This window comes from Cyanistes caeruleus, chromosome 3 (genome assembly GCF_971803275.1).
Source record: "Cyanistes caeruleus chromosome 3, bCyaCae1.hap1.1, whole genome shotgun sequence".
In the NCBI taxonomy this organism is placed as follows: Eukaryota; Metazoa; Chordata; class Aves; order Passeriformes; family Paridae; genus Cyanistes; species Cyanistes caeruleus.
The window spans coordinates 12,028,418-12,053,017 of NC_141703.1; the positions used below are offsets into that span (position 1 = coordinate 12,028,418).

Consider the following 24,600-nt stretch of genomic DNA (forward strand, 5'->3'; position numbering starts at 1 on the left):
GTTATAAGTATTGGCACATGTCAATACTTACAATGAAAATTAGTGACAAAAGCTTTACTGGAACAATTTAGTAATCCTTTTCTGACATATTTCCTACTGAATTATTAAAAATATATAGTAAAAATTAAATATACAAGATTTGGTTTGTTGGGTTTACCTTACCTGAAATACTTCATGAATCACTTTTTCTAAACTGTACATTAAATGGAAACTTTCCAGTGATGTCCATATATTATCTTCTCTGGTTCATCATCCACACAAATTTGATAATAATTTTGTCTCCCCACTGTGGAAAATATCTGTATTACAGCTAAGAAAGTCCTTTCTCTGACTGTTGCTAGTTTAGAATTATTTGGTTTACGATTTTCTCAACAATTCTCCATCACTTCTGAACATACATAATTCCCAATGGGAGACTTTTACATAACAGGGATGACATCCTCCAAACTGTAGCCCCTGTTCATCCCAAGTAGTTGAAAGTTTGGACTGAAGAAGAGCAGATTGCAGGTCTCATTTAAATTCATTAATGCTGTTTTGAAATCATTGAGCTGTTTTATGTATTACAGCAGCTGCTAGTGTAGCTTAAAATAAAATAGGAAGGGACCATTATGCTTTCAATAGAATAGTCTTTATGGGCTTGAATTTGGTAGAGACATCATGCTATCTTTGATGACTGTTCCCTGGATGACTATCTCCCTAACAACAGATGATGCTTGTGTGATATTGTCTGAAACAAAAGGGCTTCAGTTTGTAATCCCACTCTCAGCCAGTTTGATTACCTAAACGTGCAAGACAAGGAGCCAGATTACTGAAAAGAGTTATCCTCTCACCACCACTCCCAAACCAAATCTGAGGATTTTACTCAGAAGAACTTCTTGGAACCCCAGAGACCATTTTTAGGATTAATAGATCTCTCTTGTTTTCCCTTGCCCACTTTTTAAAGGCAAATTGTTTGAGAAGATGAGAATTCCTGTTTTGCTCCTAGAAGCTGAAGCGCTGACCAAAGTCTCTGATGACAATCTGTAAACACCATCAGAATAAACTCTCACTTTGGATGAGAGCATAGACAAAAACTCAAGGACTTCTTCATAATTTATTTTCTTGTCATGATGACCTTTTGTAATTAATTGTTCTCAAATGCATTTGTTTTCCAGATTTGCTACCCTTCACTAAAATCAGGAATCTGATAAAGAAACAACAGTACACATTACTGTTTTTCTGGAAGTCTAAATATTTACTTCACTTGTTACAGCTCAAAGATATATTCTCAAGCCACTAGCTCATAGGTCTGTTGTTTAGTAAGGTTCCAGATAAACATAACATCATATTATTTATTATTTATATTTATATATATATAAAAAATAATTTGTTTATTTCTATCAGGGCAGACTCCATCCAGAATATGAAGGGCAGACTTGGAAAGAGAGTGGAAATACTCTTTGACAGCTAAACAAAAAATGATAAATTAAAAAGGAAAAGAATAGAAAAATAAATTAAAAAAAAACACTAACAAAAAACCCTGAACAAAAATATTTTCCAGTGTCATGCCTACTCAAAGGTTGAAAAATAGAAGCAAAGCTTATTTGAATATATTCTGAAATACAGCCCTTGTGAGGGACTGAAAGGAGTTAATGAAATTTAATAATTAACCTTCACAAGGGATGTGACACCATGCCTTTAGATTTTCATACTTTAGGCAAGAAATCAACAAGATACAGATCTCTCTGAGAGCCCATCTAGAGATTCCATTTTCCAAGTACATTTGTCAAACAGCATCACTTATTTTTAAGCAAAGAACAATGAGTCACTTAGGAAACTGAACCTGAAAAGATCACAGTAATAAAATCTTTTCAAGCTCTCAAAAGCTTCAGTTTTTGGGCACGACTTCTAGGAAGGCAAACCTGGAAAATCCTAAATAAGTATGCTAAAATGCTGTTTTGAACAATCCTTGACCTTTCAAACAAATCAATTAGTTACAAAAGTGTGAATGCCTTGTTTACAATTGCGTCTATATTTTTAGGAAGTGCTAGAGTAAACATAATTTTGGTGTTTAGTACCAGCCTAATAAATTCTGAGTGACACAGCAGAGTGGACAAGAGAATAAATTCACCAAAATTGTAATTAAATGCTAATGTATTTTAAGATTCTAGAAGTAAGTGTGGAAAGAAGATATATCAAATTCCAAAAGGGCTCAAGGAGAAGGATATGGTGAGCCTTGCAGGAATACCCATTACTGTGCATCATTCCTTGCAGGCTGTGCTATGGAATCAGCAAGAATTCACTCTGACCCTATCTTTAATATGTGGCATAACTGAATATACCTCCTCTGTTACAAATGGAAGAGGATTTTTAGATTCATGTTTGATTTACAAATTTTATCCTGAATCTAGGAAAGATTTTTGTATTTAGAATAATAACAATAAAAAAGCAAGTTATTCTTTTTATTAACTTAATAACTTCTTAACATCTTAATGTTTTATTCCATATTCCTGCTTGTTAAAATGAAAAGGAGCAAATGCTGAATTGTTTCATGTTTAGGATGATAGAAAGATTTCATTTTAATTTCTGGCAAAATTTTTCATATACACTCATCACTGATTTATTTTAGCATTAAGTGTTTCCCTGTTTTCCTATGCTTTAAGATTTATTGAACATCTCTTTCATTAAAAATCACAAATTACATATATTCTGGGTATTTCTAGATAGAAAATATTTACTATGTATGTTTAAAATAAAAGAGTACCTGAGCTACGTGCTAGTCTCTTTAATTTGCTGATACTCAGCAGTAAAAGACACAGTAAACAGTAAAAACTGGAGTGAACAGAAAAACTGTAGTCAGAATTTGCTTGATCTCTCCCCTCACCATTACCAAGGGCAAAACAATGAGCTGGCAAAGTATAAATCTGTCAGCTCACAGCAACTGTCCTCAAGGGAATTAAGAATGACCTCCAAAGCAGGCCTTATTCCTAGACAGTCCCTGCTAAATTGAAATAATGTTATGCCATTTTAACAACCTAAATCACATTTTTTATTTCTTCTTTGACATAGCAATAAAAAGAATATGAAAATTACTGGGCTAAGCTTCCAGGAAATCACCAGTGACCCACTTTATAAAAGAATGCTGCCACATTGTCTTGAAATGATTGTTGGGCTTAGAAGTTTGAGAAACTGGTGATTTTTCTAAGGAAGTGCTGGTTTAAAGTGCTAAACCCACTAAAGAGCCACCAATCATTAAAAGTTTTTTTTTAGTTTAATGACATTTATCTTCACATGACAAACTGTACTTGGCAGCAGATTTCAAATTGTTAAAAGATACACATCTTCTCACAAAAGCAGAGAATAACCTCCTAACATAGAAAATGTCTGATTTGTATACTGGCAGCTTCCAAGGGCTATTTCAGAAGGATGAGACAGGAGAAATCTAATCTAATAACAGAAACAAAGGAGATCAGTTGTAATCATGACTTTTTCAAAATGCTTATTTTCACAGGATTATAAAATAAAATAAATGCAATGCAGAGAGGAAACACTAGACTTTCTAAAGTATAATCTCTATGGCAGCACTAACAATAGCTCTTCATTTCATAGAATAGTTTCTAGGCAATCTGATTTTGTTAATTCTTTTTTCTTTTTTTTTTTTTCATCTTTTCCATTATGTCTTTACACCCTACAGCAGATTAAAATAGTAAAAAATATGTCCTTAGTACACCGAGGTTGGCACGGTACAGTAGCTGAGAAGTTTCACCAATGGCACCTCTTTGGTGACCTCTGGATAATATGTTCCTCTAGGTAAGGCACCAATATAAATATATTCCTCTACAGAATGACACAGAGCCCATTTCTTGAGTGTTTTCCTTCTTCTTTCATTTATATGGGAATTGGACAAGAAAGATTTGCTTTCTACTCTCCCTGTGTATTGTCCCAAGGAGACAAGAAAATTAAAATAATGTTGAAATAGTAAGACCTCCCTAACTACTTTTAAAAAACTGAAACTTTTTGATGGGAGTTGAGTTTTTCTGGAGGTCAATAGAATATGAGATTCTCCAGTAGTTTTTTTTGTTCCTAACCTAGAGGAATAAACCACACACATTTCCAGTGGGTTTTTGTAAATGAGGAGCTGCTTCCCAGCTCCTGGGACAGAAGCTGTCTTTTTGATTTCTGGCTATCTTACTTAGAACATGTTTCTATGAAATACAATTGTTCCTGTACTCCCCAAAGCTTCCCTGGTAGTATGTGTCCCATGGGTTAGTGCAAAACAATCACACAGCTCCATGAAATACTGATGAAATGGAAATGGACCAAAAGAGTAAAACCCCTCAGAAGGGAAATACTTGTCATAGAGACAGGAGGCTTATAAACCCTATTTAACTATCTGGTATTTAGTTGAGAAAATCTTCATCAGGAACAGAATCAAGCATTTAAACCATTTCAGCCCTTTGCCCAGTGCCATGTGTCTCTGTCCAACATGTTCGACACTCACTAGTTAACATCCTGTCCAGTCTGCAAAATGTAACATTTTCTTTTATTTACTTCTCATCAAAGAAGCTGATATTCTAAGGTTAATAATGTGATGCTAATTTTTCTTAGTAGAAACAGGGAAAATTACATTCTTTTAAAAGTTACGTTACTTCTTTTTTGTATCCACACCTTCCCAAAGCACTAAAAGAAGAACTATTTAGCAGCCCACATCTATCTTCTTTAAAAATAAAAAAAAAAAAAAAGAATTATGGGGTAAAGGTAAATAATCTTTCTCAATTTATTCTTGCAGGTCTATAGCATTTACTGAAGTTTTAAAGGCAAAGAGAGCTTAATCTCACAACCATTACAAAGACAGGAATACTATTGAGGTGAAGTTCATGGCTGGCTTTTATTATAAAAGAAATATGCTAAGACTGCTTAAGCAATTCTGCTGGTCACAGTGTTCTGCAAATTACGTTTTACAAGCTGTCTAATGCAGATGAGACAGAAAAAGCTGTATCAAATTATTTTTAATACATATAAAGGACTCATATTGAACAAATAATAAAGAATCCAAGTGAATGAGACCTGATGTGTGTAAACAGTGTAGTTGAGCTACCCTCATACAGTATTTCTTCCCATGTTACAGCCAATTTTCTGACTATTATAATAAACTCTTCATGAAGTAAATAAGCAGCTAGAAGGTTTTCATTTATTTGTCAATTTATTTTTAAAAAAAAGTGTTTGGAGCAAATATTTCTAAATTACAGAGGAAAGTACATTCCAACTATAATAATTCAGGTGGGTTTTATCACACCAAGAAAGACAAATTAGTTTTGATGGTAGCAGAACTGCAAAAGAGAAAAGGCTGGTAGTGCTACATGGGACATGGAGCCAAGGAGTGCAATTTTTTCACCTTTCACCTTGCAATTTCACCTTAAGGAGGTTATTGCAAATGTGCACCAGTGTAAGAGAAGTAACACAGAGTTAATTTTTTTTTGTTTGTATGGGGAATGCAGTAGGGGTACAAGATCTTATCACCTTGGGACAGTCTTGACATACACAGCAGTAATTATACAGCCTGCTAAACAGACTCATGGCCTAAATAGCTGAAAATATGCTGCAGACAGCTGATATTAAAAATCCACAGTAGCAAGTTTGCATCTAATGAGGTGACATGTACAAGCTTAGCAAGTATTTGGGTCATAGTGTTACTGGTATAAATTTGCCCTATTTTGCTCACTTGCATGGAGCTGCAGAAATTTCTGTGTCAGAGTGTGAGCAGAGGTACATTTTCATTTTACATTGAAGACATACACATTTGATTCAGATGGCCAGGCAAATACCACAGACGTTTTATAAGCAGATTTTATAGAATATGGATAGTAAATTATTTAATTATTCTGCTTCCACAACATTTTGACTGGTATATTTCTGTATTGTTCTTTTGGAATTGAGAAAACCAGGAATGATGTTCAGATACCCAAACATAATCCCCATGCATGATAAGACACCTTTGCAAGCTAAGGGCACAATGGTTTTCTCCATCAGCAGTACATCCCTGTCTAATACTGAGATCCCATATGCTCCTTGTAGCTCCTGCCAAAAATCCCACTGTATCATGGAGAGAAATTCAGCATGGAGAATTGGAGCTCCCGAAGGACAACGCTTATTGCAATAATACTCTGAGGGGAAATGCTTTGTGGAGCTGGGTGTTTGCAGGAAAACACTCATTAACTCAGTTTGTTCAAGTAACAAGGAAGACACCCCCACTCCCAGCATTGCTCCCTTTCTGTTTCACAGACACATGCACTTACTCATTCACAAGCATTTTCCAAAGACTTCTTGACTTACTAATTTTCTAAGAATCATTTAAATACATTCAGTGAAAGATAAGGATATGGTTATGTAGTTAAGTAATTCAAAGGAGGAGAACAAAAAAGGAAACTTCATTCCTTCTTCAACTGGCAGCTTTGTTTAAATGTAAGGCTGCATGTGAAGCATATCCAAAAGCCAGATTATGCAATTACCTAATAGCCACTATTGACATGTAAAATCAATTTATGACAGCTATCATAGCAAAGCCAAGCCAGATAATGCACTAGATTGTGCACCATTCCCTTGGAAAGTTTTATCATTTTTAGCATCATAGGGAAGACAAATTCTGTGTACAGCCTGTTTGTATACATACAGTGGGTACCCAGAGATCATGGCACAATATAACCTAGAATGCAGCCAGCCTACAATTGTCCTTGAGAAACCAGAAAATTCAGCTTTGGCACTGCTGTTTTGCAAATAGTTGCCTCCAGTTTTGAAAGCAGAATTCTTTGGTAAGGTCTACTCTGGGACAGAGCACTGTTGCAGAACAGACTGGGGCTAAGTGCCAAACATGACCTCAGTTCTTACCCCAACAATGAAAGTCATTGTTAAGACTGGTACTGAAAATGTTCACATCTTTTTTTCTTCTTTCTCTTACCATCAGCAAAAAAATATATAATCAGACATTTCTTCCTTGAAAGTGAGGTAAACAGCAAAGCTCTACAGCATTGAAAAGAGACTGATAATATTAAAAACTAGATAGATTTGTTTTTTTCATAAAAATTGTGTGGCAGTTTATAACTGGCTCTCTAGTTCTTGAGCCATACCCTTGTATGTATGTATTCACAGCAGGGAGCACTCAGCTAGAAGGTTTTATCAGATGAAGCTAAGGCAAACCTTTAGCTAGAGGGCAGAATACAATTGTCAAGATCCATGCAACCTTAAAGCCTGTGAGTAATTGTGTTGTATCTGGGAGTTTTAACTTCAACAGGACTGTTTGTGCAAGTAAAGATTATACAAGTGGATAAGCATTGTAAGTCAGTCCCAGTATGTGTATTCTTTGAAGTGTACACATTTCTAGAATAGAAATGGGAACATGTCTCTTGCATACAGAAGTAGCCTATATTTTTTTTCTTATTTTGCAGCACTGAGGATGTGCTAAAGACAAAATTAAATTATCATGAAATTATATGAAATTATCATATTATCAAAAACTGTATCAATGAAAATTACTTTAAAGTATGTTATAACTATTCTGTAACATTTAATTGTTATACAAGTTATGCATACAAATTTAATATCTCCAGAATTCCACCTATTTCAGTGAGAATGGAGAGGATATAAACCAGCATAAAACATGTTCCTTCTGCATTCTGTAGGCATGAAATTATAGTATCAAGGAGACAGGAAAGAGATACACATCTCCTTGTATGTTAGAATCTTTACATGACTGATAAGATTGAACAAGCACAGAATAAATCATTTCATTTTCTGTGTACATTGATTTTACTCAGCTTTCAGATTAGTGCTGATAACACAGCAAAAGATTTCAGTGAAAATTAAACTAAAGAGACAATGTCTCTCTAGTGTGGAATAAATTAATGCCTTCACTGGGAAAAGCTATATAGTATTCAACAGAAAGTAAATCCCTCACCTTGAAACAGCAATACAAGGTGAGTATACAGAAAGGTGAAAATAAGAATCAATACAGTCAGACAGAAGAATAAGAACTAAAAGGTAGTATGTGTTGTGCTAGAACTCTCATACTTTCCAGTGTTTTCCCAAAATTCTTATTTTCCCTTGTCTGGTGAGGAATAAAGTTTGCCTTTGCTTCTTTTTAAGATTCATGATGAACAATTTACATCTTTCCTCAGAGGTAAATATTTTTCATGAAGCAATTCTACAAAGGCAAAGGAAGAAAAATGTTTTTCTATTCATGACAGCTGTTCTTCCTGTGACCAGGAACATCACAAAGAACAAAAGTACTTACCTCAATTCTCCCTGACAGGCACAAAAAGAAAATAAAAAATATCTCCTGCATGAATTCTGATAAATACTGGAGAAATTCTATCTCCAGACAACTACAAGTTTTAAATTCATATTCTCTGCTTCATGTCTGTATGATCCATCATTTTCCAAGACCTCCTCCACTGTCATATCCCCTTGGAAAACATGCCTCCGTGGCACCTGCTGTAACAGCTTGGAGCAGCTGAGAAACAAAATCACCCACAGAGTTGTGATGTCCCTTAATCCTGCAGGTGAGTGTGTGTGATGGGTGGACTTCAGTTCAAACTTAATACTCTAAATTTGTCAGAGCTGAGCTATGGTGTCGCTGTTGGACATGATGTATCGATGTGGGCTCACAGCAAACACAGCACGAATTGCTAGGAAAAGGGGCCTTTATTCTCTGAACTTTCCAGCTTTTATAGGGTCCTACACTACAGGGTTAACATAACTGGGTAAGGGCACATCAACTCTTGTCCCATTGGTGGGACACGAGAAAAAACACGCTATGTACAGTTATGCAGAACTGTTTTGAGAAAGCAAGGTGGTTTACAAATGTCCTTGAGTGCAAGATCTCCCAAGAAACTTTCCCTTGGGAACAGATCTGCCACTGACAGCCTGCAATTCCCTCTGCCTCAGAGAAAATCAGGTCCACACTATGGCTGTCTGAGAAGTCCAGTAAAGCCTAATTATGCTTTGTGTGTCCTATCTTCAGCAGCACCACTTGGAGCTATCAGGCCTTCCTACAGCTCCCTTCCAGCTCCCACCAGAGTTCCCAGCAAAGCTCTGGAGCAGGAAGGCAGGTTAGAGACACCACACGACACCTGGCCTTCTTACCTCAGCAGCAAGGCTCTCCAAATCTGTGTGAATGGAACTTGCAAAACCAATGTTAACTCTTTTCCAAAAGTTATTGGAAACATGCAACAGAATTAGTTTTTTCATGATGAATACAGGTGCTAGGCACAAATGAAGATTGAACATTTGGCTATATTCTAGAGCAGTGTAAGATTTTAGTTATTCATGGTAAAACAAAATCCTAATGTTGTTTAAAAATACTCATAAACATAAAATTTGCATTCCTTTTTCTCCATTTTAGGTGAAACGAAGAAGAAATGTTGACTTTGTTAACATAGAAACATCCTAACCTTGATTAATCAGGTCAGTGTTTTTATGTCAAAAAGGCAGTAGTAGGTAGCAGTACAGAGTTGCTGACTTCTCTAATAGAGATTTACTGGAGTGGCAACATGAGTTTTACTAGTACATATGACAGCTCTTTAATGAAACTATTCACAACTCCACATTTCCATTACTTGCAAGCATCAGTGCCTCGTTATTTATAATAGTTCCTTCTCCTCTAACCTTTTCTGACATCCATAGCTCCTGCTTAGTCTGTGTCATCTGCGCTTCTTAGGGCTCTTCATTTTTGACCAGCTTCCCAAAACCACTTGCTGCTGGTTGTATTTCTTTCTCCATCCACCATACTGTTCATATTTTTTCCCTTCCTTCTGGCACTACACAATTACAGGATTTCTGTGTGACTGTAAATGTCTTTGCCTATATCTTCAAGCAATGCAGGACCTCCTGGGGGGAACAACTGCAAGCAATTCCTGTTCAATTCCTGCAGTCATAAGCCATGTGAGGTCAGAATAAAAATGCTCTACAAACATGAGCAGTTTTGCAGCATATGCAGACTGATTAAACCTAATATGTACTTTCACAGAGGATATGCTACATCTAAAAAAAGCATACTTACTGAACTACAGATTCATCTTCCAAAGCATTAAGATACTATAGAATTTAAAACATAGCCAATTTTCAGCTCTTTTTTAACTGGCTGTTGCATAACCTTACTAAAGGTGATCATTGTCAAGATAATCTAAATAATTTTATAACTACTTGTACCCAGCTCTCAGATATGACTCTAGGACAAACTGGAAATAAAAGTTTCACTGACTGAGGAATCATATTCAGCAGCAACATTCAAATAATATCAATTCCTTAATGTTTTACATTGTCCACCATTTCCAAACGTAGTCTTTTAATATATCTACAAAGTCCTTTAATATATCTACAGAGAGTTTCCTCTCCTTTAATATGAGAATGAGCAGCATCACAGAGATCAAAGCAATACAAAACATTATGATTTTACTCAGTTTCTGGAACCAAAACCAATTTTTCTAGATGTAGAGGTGTAAAAGGTCTAAGCATTTTCTTTAGTGTATTTCATGCCACAGTTCAAAATATAGAATCATAGAATCTGAAAGCATTGACCTGCAGTGGTTAATGGAAACGGAAGTAATTGAATTCACATACAGACTAAACACATTTCTTATGAATATAAAATCTGTTTTCTATATAGAAGCCATCCACATACAGATTGGTAACACTTTAGGGATAAGTTTATTGAAAAGAAAATGAGTTTTCTTTCCTTACAGCTTAAGAGCTATTATCACATTTTCATACACATCGTTTGAGTTCCATTTAGACTTTACAAATCCTGTCCCTTTGAGTATGATGCCTGCTCTCTCTTCATACTGTTTTCTCCTTTCCAGGCCTCCCAACATTTCAAGAGTCAGATGTCTGACTGAAGCTAAATCAGTGAACTCTGAAATTACATTTAGTCTGTTTTACCTTTTTTCTTTCCAGTTCCACATACTTGATTGGGGCTGTGAGAGCTGGATGGGAGAGGAGAAGAAAGGAGTAAAGCAGATAATATAAAGCAACACCTTTTGTCCAGGTCAGTCAGGAATCGTGAGTTTTCTCAGTCATCAGTTCATAATTCACTGATGGTTTTCTAGACAGCTTTATTCCCTGAAAGAGAGAATATTGTCTCCTTATTTTTACTGCTATTTCAATGGGGGTTTTTGTTTGTTTGTTTGTTTTTTAAACTAAGCCTGAAGGTTATTACAGTCTGCCATGCTCCTCACTGACAACAAAAGGGGATAAGGCCAACCATAAGGCTTCAAGCCAAACCTTTTGCACTCTTCACTAACTTGCACTGATATTAACACACAACTGGGTACATTTGCAACCTCACTTCTTACAGATAAGGCTTGTTTAAAACAATTTCTTCTTGTGCATTTTCCTGCTGTACAGTGTCACTCTCATTTCAGTGATTTAGAATAATAGAGCTTTATCTTAAACTGTGGCAGCTCAGCACACGCTGCAGGAGGATGACAAGGATCAGTAGACAGCGACAGGAGTGGTGCAGCCTTTGTTCATTACTGAAGTCATCCCTGTGATTGAATACAAAATGGTTATGAGAGGGGGAGCTGACACAGAGATATGCTAGACAAGCAAGGAGAGGGCTTTTTATTATATCTCAGATTCTTTTCATCCAACAAATATTCATAAAGGTAAGGAAATGCATTCTTTCCTTCCTCTGCCTCCGAAAGGCCTGAGTCATTGCTCCTCCTAAACATTTACCTTCTCTCCCAGTGACTTCCACCTGTTTGAAAACCTCTTTGTTGCTGATGTTTAGAAAGAAGAGCAGGGGCCCAGAAAGCTTCTAAACATATTATTTAAGATAACAGACCGAGAGCAGAGACCAAATTCCCACTGAAACACTAATTTTTGAAGTACCTTCTCATAATTTAAGACACACCCCCCAGTAGGAATATACAAAATTAAATTCCACACATTCTCCAAGCAATTATGCAGGAAAACCTGGCCAGCTCACAATGGAGCCTGGTAAATGCTGCAGTGCTGTCAGCTTCTGGACCTGCCCTCTCTTACCAAGGCTAAGTCAGACCTGCACAGTGTCATGGACATTTCAGGTCTTGTAAGATGCAGTTGGAAGGTTAAATTCAGAAGTGATTTATCAACCAGCATTACTGAGCTGGGCATTTAACCTAGATCTGTTACAGCAACTGCTGTAGCAACCTGTTTGCTTATGGCTCATTGTACCTCTACCATATGTTTAATTCCACACAAAAAGATGAAAACAGCAGCACAGCCAAGGACTGGCTGCTGGTTTGCTCCTTCTACTCTGCTCCAGCACCAGCAAGGAGACTTTACTTTGCTGAAAGAATCTTTGCTTCCTCCCTTTGGAGAAATCTGCTTGGAAGGTACAATGAGCAGCTGGTCTGTACTGAAGCTTCAGACAGTACTAAAGTGCTTCAGGATCTAAAGTAAAACCATGTGTGCACTGCTGCTTCACTTTCCCTGCTGCTGCCTGGCTGAACTGGGACACTTTTGAGGGAAAGAGAGTACTGCTTGCAGCTGGGAGCAAACCCACAGCAAATTGTCAGAGGCAATGGAAAGGACCCTTCCGGATTTCACCAGCATTTGATGAAACTCACAGCAGGTTTTCAGGTTGACACCCAGACTGAAGGAATGGATTGTCCTTGCCATGACAAAGCTGGCATGGGACAGGCTTGTTGTTAAACTTGCTATTATGCACAACAAAAGGATAAAGAAATCCTTCAATGAACTCCATGCTCAACCAAAAATTCAAAGCTTACGTAAATGGAAGGTGTGCATTGCTGGGGTACCTCATGCACTGGCAACAGTGCCAGAAGAAAACCTTTTCTGATTCACCCTAAAGTTCAGACCATGCAAAGAATGGAAGAAATAGAAACAATAATATATTTTTCTTCCCAGAGACTGAAAAAATAGTAAGTTATTTAACTATGGAAGTGGCAGGATGTCTCATAGTGGCCAAAAAAAAAAAAAATAAAAAAAATCATGGTTTTTTGTTAATGACAGTAAAATTTTCACTGTGTCCTGAATATAAACAGGTAAAATAAGCTAAACTATTCTTTCAGCTACAAGTTTTGAAGAAAAAGAGAGATCAGGAGACTGCTGTATTCCTTTATATCATTCCAAATCAAAGTTCTGTAACAGTACATCTAACTTTTTAGTTGGTTTAGGAAAAGGCAAAGGAAGACATATTAATTCATATTTAACTCTCAGTGTTGCAAAATGTTTTCCAGAAAATTGTGACACCCATGGAATATGGTAAAAAAGCACTGTGGTGCTTTCACACTATTATATACACTATTATTTTACACCATTACATTAATTAGTTGCAGGTTCATTAATCATTCTTGCAGCTGGAGTGTTAAACTTAAATTATGCCAAAAGTGAAAACGAAGTAATTAAACAGTTGCAGGGCTTTTGTGAAGTAAACAAGTTAAAAAAGGTGCTATGCATATCTCCAGTGAATTGGGTATGTTGTTAATTCAGTGATGTGCTGCACTCTGGGAACTGTGGTTTACACTTCTGTGAACTGCTTTACAGTGACATCCAATGGGTAACTACTGTTCACTGCTAAATCCCTTCACTACCCCTGTGAGACATGATGATGTTTATTAACCAATAATGCTGTGCAGGAGTAGTTTTCTTTTATGTATTGAATTTCTGCTCTTTCTTTTCTATCTCTTTGTTTTGTTGGTTTTTTTTTTTTTAATCCCCAATACATCTCCTGTTCCCCTAGTTCTCTTCCTGGGTAACCGTATCACCTGAATCTTGCCAGCTCTTCTGTGCAGAATGCACTGTGTTTTCCTTATTAAAAGATATCAAATGTTTGAAAACACTTGCTCAGAGATAATGATAATTACTTGAGTAATGTTATCAGTATACGACACATGTAGAGAAAGTCTTCGCAGAGGCAGAACAGATTAATTTGTATTTCTTGGAGACACTTTCAGAAGTGCTACATTGTTATTCCCTATTGTTATAGCAAAATGAAAAGAAAAGAAAAACAAAAAGCAACCTTGCCCAACCTTGAATTCTGAAATGCAAACCAGGCTTAATCCTGACAGGTACTGAGCTCTCCTATCTCTTGACTGGAGCTACTGTTAATATTAAATTCTCAGAACCTCCCAAAAGCTTAAGGACTGGAAAATTATTTTGCTGAGAAGTGTTCTCCAAATAGCATTGTGCCAGTCCAAACCCATTATTATTCTGTTTCTACAATAAACAGCACATTAGTCACTGATATTTTTTTGATTGCATATGAATGTCAAAACCTTTTAATAAAGATTATGTATCTGATTTCATAAACATGGTATTGCCTGGGTGCCATCAGCTGAAACCAAAGTGTGAGGGAATTATTCACAGTCAGCCAGTTGTAGAAGTAGACATGTTTAGTTTTATCACAGAACAACTTTTGAGCTACATGTACCTATTAATGGGCTTTTTATTCCTATACAACTATTTCTTGTCTAAACTTTCTACCAGCAGGAAATCTATGGACTTTAGGCTTACTTTTTTTTTCTTCTCTACAGTGATATGTTCCTATAAATCTTCATTTATTCCTTCAAATATTCCTTCTTTAATGTTTTGTTTACATAAAACAAACAAACAAAACCCTAGTGAACCAAACAAAAAAACCCATAAACCAAACTAATCACCATTGCTTTGATTTGAATCTAACTCCTATGGTTAGAAATGCTGCAATCCATCTTCCTGTTAAAATGTGTGCTGCTCTGAACAGTTCACTCCCTTTCTCTCCCTATGTAGACTTATTTGTTATATTAATTATTCTTGGTCATATTCATACACCTCTTTTACAACCTCCTTGCCCTGTAACATACCTCTTTCCCTCCCACTTCTCCTTCTCCATATTTTGCTTTTCTCAATAGTCTATGACAAAACTGCCCCAGAGATGACTTCACTCATACCCATTGTATGTGTAAGAGGAATTGCAATCTACAATTAATAGTTTATAATGACAATGGAAATTTAGTTTTGTTTTTATAATCTACTGAAGACATATGCATGGTTAAGAAGCTTAAATTACACTCAAATCCTGGAACATACTAATCCTTTGAAATAACACTAAGACTGACTTTCTTTCTTTCTTTTTCTTAGTTGTCATCTCACTAGGGACAAGCCTGAAAATCTGAAATGAGCCCTCCATATCCAAGTACGAGTTAAAATGTGATTATAACCAAGCCTAATCTGTATTTCAGTCGCTGACCATGCTTGTTTATCCATTCTCAAGTACAAAGTTTTCTTGATGAAAGATGCAGCTTTCCTTGCCTTTCTTATGAAGGGTGATAACCATAATAGTCATTCTTCTGACATCTCACCAGCCACTCTGTATTTCTTTTCACTTGCAATGCAACGAAGTTTTCATTCAGTGCTATGAATGAAATATATCTCCATTAAGTTATCCTAGGTATATAACATCCTTGATATAATACCTGGCACACCAGCCTTTTGGGCAGCATTGTCTCAGTGCTTTTCCAAGTCCACATTCATTCTGCCTATGGTCTCCTGTGCCTCTGGCACCTTTCCATATGCACATGGGACAATCTGGATTAGAGAAGACCTATAAAATCATGGAGTCCAATCTCTAACACAGCACTGCCAAATCCATGGCTAATACATGTCCCTAAGTGCCTCATCTACACATTTTTTAAATACCTCCAGGGATGGTGATGCAACCACTTCCCTGGGAAGCCTCTTTTCAATGCTTGATAACACTGTCAAGAGGTTTTTCCTAATATCCACTCCAGACCTCCTCTGCCTCAACTGAGGCCTTTTCCTCTCGTCCTATTGCTTGTTACTTGGGAGATGAGACCTCCCCCCACCTCTCTACAACTTCCCTTTGTGAACCTCCTTTTGTCCAGGTTAAACAACCCCAGCTCCCTCAGCACTTGTGCTGCAGGCCTTTCACACACACAAGCTTTGTAAAACACCAGTGTCTCCCTTCACTTTAATTATATCCTACCCTTGGGAGAGGGGTGGAACACAGTGGTCCATGGATCTGTATTCCTTCCCCTCTGCTGCACTAAGGGTCACCCTGCAAACTGGTTCGCTCCAGTGAAGTCCTGTACACATGGGTAACTCCCAGAGCAGTTGCTGCAACCTTTTTTAGCATTCTGAATGTGCCTCATCTATCTTTGTCAATCATTAGACATTTCTTGATCACCATTTTTTTTCCATAAACCTGATTGCTGTAATTATTTCCCCGTATTTTTCTTGAGTCAGGTATTACCTCTTTTTAGTATATGTAATTCATCACCAAAATTTCCAAATACCACAGCAAATAAATTTCTATTTTTATTCCCATTAGTAGTTGTTATGTTCACATGAGAAGAATCCTAAAGCAACTAATCTATAAAACAAACCATAAGCCTGCAAATCGGCTAGAATTCTTTCCACAGCAGAAAAAAAATGCAGAGAAAAACTATTAATCTGCTGTCCATTCCCATTTTCCTCAAAGACTCAAGTTTTATTGCAAAAAGAAATTATTTTAACATAAGATCACTGTATAGTCATGACCTTTATTCTATGACATGACTACTATACAGTAATATTTTTATTATAATCTACCTAAAGCACTTGCTTTTACTCCTCCTTTCTATGCTGCATCCAGATATACTATACATGCTACATGTACTTAATTTTAAGCTCTGAATTAAGATCCACATGACTACCATTTAGTTCACAAGTATAACAACTAGGTAAAATATCATAATTTTTAAATTTCAGAGAAAATTTGAAAATTGAAACTCAAATTCAAATTTTCTACTGGTTCTACAATGTATCATATCAGAAGTCCACCAGAATTCTGAGGGTCATTTTTCAGGCTTGTTTTTTGTGATAATGCAATTTAACTGAATCAGTGGTACTTAGTTTTAAGTGTTTTAAGTTAACGTGTTTTAAGGAACATAGGAAAGAAATTAACTTCATCAAATTATAAAGAGAAAAACCACTAAATTATTGAAACCAGGAGACAATTTAACAAGACTGAGTGTAATTAACAGTGTGACTAGGAACTTTGAAAACTGCCTGGAGATGTATCCTAGTTTGGATCAAGTAACCTTTTCCTCATTATGCTCTATTAAGCCTGAATATTATTTCTGTTGGGAATCCCCCTAACTTATTGCAGTAAGATAAGCTGCAGAATTTGAATAGCTCTAAATTATTACAGATGAACATGTTTTTCTTAACATACTTGCTTAAGTGTATGTAGAACACTAACTACTTTGAACAGCAGTTTCAAATAATATTTTCCCTTCTATCTCTTGCATGACAGTCATGGCAATTGAAGGACTATTTTCTTGGGGGGGCATGCAACAGTTAAATTTGATACTTTGTAATAAGTTATATACACTTTACTGTGACAGAGTCTGAAAGGTGTCTTACTTGAAATCTACAACAGAAGGGGTCTAAACCTTTGGAATTTGCCAAATTCCCGTGAATTCACTCTTTGCTGGTGTGGCAGGTTAACCTTGGCTAACTGACAAGGGTCCACCAAGCCACAATAACTCACCACACCCAACAAAACTGTGGGAGGAAATTCAACAGTAAACTTGTGAGTTGATACAGGGACTGGGTATTACTTATCAATTACCATGATGGGCAAAACTCAGCTGAGAAAAATTAATAGAATGAATTTCTGATTAATAAGAGAGTAGGATAACGAGAATCAAGACCAAAACTAAACCCACCTTCTTTCTTCTAGAGGTCAGCTTCACTTCCAATGTCTTTATCTCCTCCCCCAAGCAGCAGCACAGGGACAAAGGGGATGGGGGCTGTGGTCAGTCCATTTATATTGTTCCTGCTTCTCCTTCCTCCAACTCTTCCCTGCTCCAGCATGGGGTTCCACTAACAGGAGGCACATCTTCTGGCACTGCCCCAAGGTGGGGCCATCCCACAGGCTGCAGATCATCAAACACTGCTCTAACACAGGACACAGTCCTTCAGGAAGAGGCTGCTCCAGTGTGGCTCCCCCGCCACATAACAAGCCCTGCCAGCCAACCTGCTCCAGCATGGGCTCTCCCCACAGCTCCCAGGTACTAACAGGAGCCTCACTGCCATCAAAATACCTCAGCTGTGAACAGTTACTGCTCTGAAAACACTGAGACAGGTTTGCTTTCACTTCCTCTTACTTATTCTTGAGTTGAATAACACACTAAAGAATTTTTTTTAATGTTTTTATGCAGGGAGGATATCTGTTTTACAGAAGTCTATAAGGTATATATTATAATGGTTCTATATCCCAAACACCATCAGTACACTTTGTAATAGTTAAACTGCAGTAATGGGATGTGTAGAATATATACTAACCATTTATTAAAATCTTGAAAGAAGAGATGTAGAAGATGCACCCAATGGTTAATGTAATTATTTGGAAATTACACATTAGGTTACATCACAAATGTTTGTTGCTTTAATAAGGAAGGTTTTCCTTCCCTGAATTTCCTAGAACCTGTATCTGTACCTTTATTTTATCTCCTTTTCTTTACATTTTGAGAGAGAAGAGAATTTTTTTGTTAAAGGTGCTGGTCTCACTGCAATGCTTTAGAATAATGCTTTATTATCATGAGATATATTCATTTAATTTGAGAGAAAACTGTTCAGGAAGAAATCAGAATATGTAATATGGATCCCCATCCTGAATGGGAGAATAGTAACTAGGGACACACAAAGAACACATCATTCCTATGGGTAATCCTATATTTCCTCTGGTTATTCTACTCTTTGAGAGAACAGCTGTCATATGATGTTGATGTTCTGAAATGGGAAAATAAAATGTGCTGTGGCTGTGCCAGGAGAGAGGTTTTTATATTGACTAGACCTAAGAAAATATTTTTACAATGATTTCTGTTTTCCCTATCTACTTGTAGGATGTCTACTACAGATGGACTTGATGTTTGTAATATTCTTCCCTTCTTTAGTCTTCCTTTCTTTGTAGGCTCTCTTTCCCACGGAAGGCTGGACTGGATGAACTTCTGAGGCCTTTCTAACCTGGGCTGATCTACAGTTTGAGGTTCTAAGTCTGAAGGAGAAGTACAATAATCTGAACAAGAAGTTGAACAGACAGTGCCACCACCTGAAGATCAGATGCAGTATTTGACAGAACCTAGTAGAGAAATGTCCTTGGAGGAGATGGTGAAAGGAAGCTCTTAGAAGTCAATCAGCTGACCTTTAGGACCTTATGCATTTGCATAAGTGTTAGATCTGAATTTAGCAGTATGGAAACAGACTGGTCAAAATACTGGATCAGGAGGTATTTGACCACAGAGAAGAAAGGAGGACCAAAAAGACACAGAATTTCAATGGGGCATAGCAGAAGACATGTATGGCAGGAAGAAACTGATTTTAAAAAATACCATTCAAAGAGAATGCATGTTTAAAAGGCCAATGCTCAGTTAATCTGATGATCTGAATTGGCCATCCTATAGATGTAGGGGGCTTACTTGTATCCAAACACCTTTAGTAATTTTTCCTCTCAGGAGATAATGCCAGCACTCTGTGTAGAAACTGGAAGATGAGGAGAGGTAGCAAGATAGCTTATGACTTCTGCTGTTTGGGTGCCTGCCTGCCCACTCCTTTCACAAGCATTTCCCTGTGGCAAGCAGCTCCCTGAAAGCTGGTAAAAGGCTTTGAACTGTTTTACAAAATGCAGTTGGCAGAGGAAAAGTGCTTTCCATCAAGAAAGCTGGAGCACCATGTTTTCCCAGCTGCTCTGAGGCACCATATGTTTGCAGCATGGCTACTAATGTTACTTCTATTTCTTTGGGAGACATTACAGATGTACGTCTCAGTAGTGATAATTGTATGAGGATAAGCAAACTGCTGGTATGTGGCAGTATTTCACTGGGGTTAATGTCAGGGTCAGCCCTGTCAAAGCAGCTGACACAACTGTGCCTTGAGGAATATGGAAATCATGACCACCCATATGACCAGTTTCATTTGACACTGTAAGACCTTGGGAACAAGACTTTCAAATCTCTCTGGCTTGGTCAGAACAGTAATTGAGATTCACCTGACCAGGATGCTAGAATGATGTCCTTCCAATGGCAATTTAGAAGTTGTCATTGCAATGTTTGTTAACAATAATTAGAATTTAGCACAGTGAAATCACATGGCACATAACCAGCCGTACTTGCCTCACCCATGTTTCCAGACCTTTACTGGGATGGCTGTTTGTCAAGCAGTCAAACCATGCCTCCTCAGGGTATGAAGGTACACTTTTCTCTCCCAGCCAGCAGTCCAGAAAACAAACAGGAATTCAGAACACCAGATGGGGAATAAGGTGCTGAGCAACTGCAGGTAGGAATCTATTTCAGAGCCCTCCTGGGGGCTGGCAGAGTGACAATTACCAAAACAAAAAAAAAAAAAGTGACTAGCCAAGCATGTGGGAGAGTCAGGGTGAATGTCAGTTGCTTAGGGTTTGAAAAGGAAAACAGACAGAAGAATAAAAGACAAAAACAACAAGGTGCTGCAAGAAGCGTTGACAAAAATCTCTTTAAAATTTGCTGTAATAAAGAGACACGTGAATCTTCTCTCTATTGGCAGGCTTTGAGGCATTCCTATACAGAGTAACATCAAGAGACCAGATGTCATATTATGGTTAGAGATTTGCAGTCAGTGGAGGGGCTAAAAATAATTGGACACTGAGAGAGTATGGGGAGAGTTACCTAGAGGAAGGGAAATTGGCCAATGTTTTAAAGTTGAAAGGCTCCGTTTTCCAGAATGATACTGGCAGGGGAGTCCACATCCATTTCTTACTTCTATAGATCCTCAGTAAATTATGGCAATGATTCAAAACTGCTTTAGACTTTTACTCATCTTTCATTGACTTGGCTGCAGTTAAAATAAGGAACTGGGGTTTGGTGTCCAGAGCACTGATGTTCTGTTCTGCTTCCTACAGAAATCGAACACAGTTCTGTCTTTTAATCTGTCTGTATGTCAGACCAGTAAGCATTCTGGGAGAAGGGCTGGGCTTGCTACAGTCAGAGTAATTCTGGAGGAAGAGAAAATAAAATAGGAAAGAGAAAGGCAACTTTGAGGAGCCAGCACAGCAGCACTTATGCAGGAACAGGTTCACACTGCACAGTGGGTAAATGCCACCTCCTTTATGATGCACATTAAACACCTGATTTTCAAGGGGGGAAGCAGTTTGGAAACTCCTCAGCAGACACAGTAGTGCCTGGTGGTGTCACCTCACCAAGGCAGTCCCTGCAGAATACAGCTGTTGCATGGGCATTCAGTGCCACTGCAGAGTGACCAGAGTAGGGGTCACGAATAAAGAAAGATAACATGAGCCAATATAGTAGTGTTATCATAAAATAATACTATTTTGTGTAATAGAAGTCAGACTTGAGTGAGGAATGTGTAATTTCATGCTGAACTAAATTTCTAAAAATCAGTAAGGTTCTCTGTCTTGATGGGACACCTGCAGTTGGGTTCTTTTTCCTCCTTGGACTGAGACTGATGCAAGAGGGGCAGTTTTCTCTTGTTCAGACTTGGTTGTTTATTCTTCTTCTATCTACATTACATGTATACAGGGTACAAGGAGCTACGTGCACTGAGATGGAAAGGTGCAAAATGGCTAAGAAAGGTCTTCTTCAAGGTCTTTTATATGTCCATTCACCCAATTAACAAATGCCAAGTAAATTATTTTTCTTAGTGACCCAGCAACCCAACACCTGCACACTGCACTGTGGCATCTTCTACCCAATCACCTACTACTACCCAAAAACCTCCAGAAGAATAAGATGAAGAAGGAAGAAGAGACAACACCCTAAATCCTCCATCTTGTCTTTTGTTTTCTAAACTAGTTTAAACCTTTAACTTTTTTACCCAGTGACTTAAGAAAACACTCTAATTTACACACTCACACTCTAAGTTTTTCTATTTAACAGTTGTTTTTGTGGTGTTATATGAAATTCAGTGCTTTCTTGGATGTCAGAGCCAGGTATCAGAGATAAGGGCACACACTCTGTGCCTCTGATTCCAACAGTTCTCATGAAAGGCAAAGTGAATCAGAAATGTTTCTCTCCATTTAATAGGAGGGTTACCTTGGTATGAAGAATTGAATTGAAAACAGAACACAAACCAACCAATCCCCATACCCTTTTTTTCTTTTAAAATGAGTAGCTATGTGGCTGGTGGGATAACAGGGCCAACATCACTATTTGCTGCCTATAATTGACACAGATATTCAATGGGATGAGGAAAACTTCAGAGAGCTTACTGGTATGGAATAAGGTGGAAGAGAAAAGGAAGTTCCTGGATTGCTCTGGATGGGTTATATTGGTTATATTGCTCTGGGTGGGTTATATATCATAGTATCTGATTTATTCAGAAATCCAGTTGAGAGAGGAAGGTGCTGTGCTTTATGACAAGGATTCATTATCAGAATGTGCCAAACAATCGATAGATTGTAAATATGTCTGGAAGTACCAAATCAGTGTGCATTGGGAAATACTGTACCTGAGTAAGTTTAGTAAATAGACTTCAACTGTCAGATAAAGATTAAGAAAAAAAAAAAAACAACAAATCTTTAAATTGTGTATTGAACAACTGAATTTACTAAACACAAGGAAATAAAAAATTAATGTTGCCCAAGCATAACGTCTGTCTATGCACACAGTGCATTTCAGATAGCAAAGGGTCAGCCCTCACAAGTAAGAGATCCAGTGACAGAGTTATGAGCTGAGACACAGCAGAATAAAATGTTGAGAAATTGAGCAGTGGACTTTTTGCTCTAAGTAGAGGAGAAGAAACAAATCTGAGGAGACACAGGGCCCAGCTTTTCAGCTCTATTAATCATTTATGGTCATCCCATAAGACACACGACTGCTTGGCTACATGCACATGATCATAAAGCTGCTGACTGCAACAGAGTCACACCTTCGTTTCTGTCATTCATTGTTTGATTGTCTGAGTCAATGGCTGTGAAGATTTAAAGCTATTAATATAGAAATGTGCATTTCCCTCAATCAATCTTTTAATGAAATTTTTGCTTGTCCTTTCAGACTGGCTAAACTAAATATTTTGAAACTGTTCCTCTTAATTACATATATTAACTGACCAGGAAAAACAAACAAACAAACAATCAAACATAAATCCATGTATTTACAATGAATTACGAGTAAGAGGTATCCATGCCTACCAGAAAGATTTAATTACAGTGCTGAAGCAATTAGACCCTTCATCTTTACTTTTGTTTAAAAAGCTAAAATTCAGTGTGAAAATCATGGGCTTCCACTGCAGCTGCACAAGAACAAAGCACTGAAAAACCAAACACCAATATACCTATTACATATATTAAAAAAAACACAAAGAGAATATACTAAACATATTTAACACAACCATTAATAAATACAACCTCTTACCAGGATGAGAATCTTACTATATTGTCTGTAGCATCTTCATATGCAAATTATCTTTAAGTCAGCTTGGGGGAAAGCAGAGAAGGAGTTGGAGCTATTTTAACATTAAAGTCTAATTAATTTGAACTTGAATAACATCTTCCAGGCAATAAGGGGTGTGGAATACGTTCCAGTGAAACACTTAAAAGTTCAGCTGTTTCTATGCCAGCATTTTAAACATTCTGAAACCAACAAGTTTTAATCCCTTGCAAGCAGAAAGTGGTAGGGAAGTATCTTCTCCAAATTAAGTCTTTCAGAAAAATACCAGTTACAAACTGTTCTTGTAGAAACTGAGACAAAGTTTTTCCAAAGACCTCTGCAAGCAGTACTTGGAGCTCAAAAGAAATGAGATATAGCTTGCCTATTGAAGAAGTTCTAATATCCTTAAAAACTACAGTTAATGTTCTTGCAAACACAGTCCTTGGGGACCTATTTCCAAAAACGAGTCTCTTAAGTACAAAAGAAAGAAAGCATGTAAAAAATACCTTTTCCTCCCTAGCTACTTTTTAATTTATGTTCATAGCTCAAGGATTAGAGATATCATTCTTTTTTCCAGCCTGATTTCAGGTTACAATTGCTTTAGGAGTGATTGTGAAGAAGCTTCTCGCTGCGCTTTTCTCACCTCTTAATTTCTCTGCTGGAATAAAATTGATTGAACATAGAAGAAAGTACACAATAAACCTAAGCAGATGAAGTAAGGTTGCATGTATGTTTTAGAATTTTCTTCTCATTGAAACTAAATGTTTTTTGTGATGCTGATTTTGTACTGCCGTTTTTGCAGTACGCTTTAGCAGCACTGTGGTTACAAGGATATATCCACAACCTGCAGAAGGCAGGTTGTCAAAATACACCTCCAATTTAATGTTTTTAGTAAATTAACTTAAAATATTACACAGGGATTCTCTGGTAATGTGTTTCTCCTGATGGGGCTTAGTGCAACCTGGGACAGCAAAAGTGCCCCTGCCCATGGCAGGGGGCTGGAACCAGATGATCTTTAAAGGTCCCTTCCAACCCAAACTATTATTCTATGAGTTCAGAACATTTCATTTCAACTGTTTTAACTAGCACACTCTAACAAATGTATTTTGAGGCAACCATAGCTCGTTTTTGTTTCAAAACCAGAGGCTTAATGAGAACAGTTTACATAGCATTCTACAAACACAGAGATACTAATTACGTAGAATTATAAGGTGAATAA

General features: G+C 37.2%; 1 protein-coding gene and 1 long non-coding RNA gene across 3 annotated transcripts in view; one reads left to right on the forward strand and one right to left on the reverse strand.

Moving 5' to 3' along the window:
* IL1RAPL1 (interleukin 1 receptor accessory protein like 1) overlaps positions 1–24,600 on the reverse strand; it is a 660,827-nt gene that overhangs the window by 594,342 nt on the left and 41,885 nt on the right. The gene's annotated exons all lie outside the window — the stretch shown is intronic.
* On the forward strand, positions 17,002–21,517 carry LOC147653953 (uncharacterized). 2 transcript variants are annotated; one of them, XR_015284110.1, is made up of 3 exons: positions 18,006–18,106; positions 18,183–18,213; positions 18,935–21,517. It is a non-coding gene; the product is annotated as an uncharacterized LOC147653953 (long non-coding RNA). The 2 variants fall into 2 exon arrangements; XR_015284109.1 differs by lacking the exon at positions 18,183–18,213 and having other exon boundaries at positions 17,002–18,106.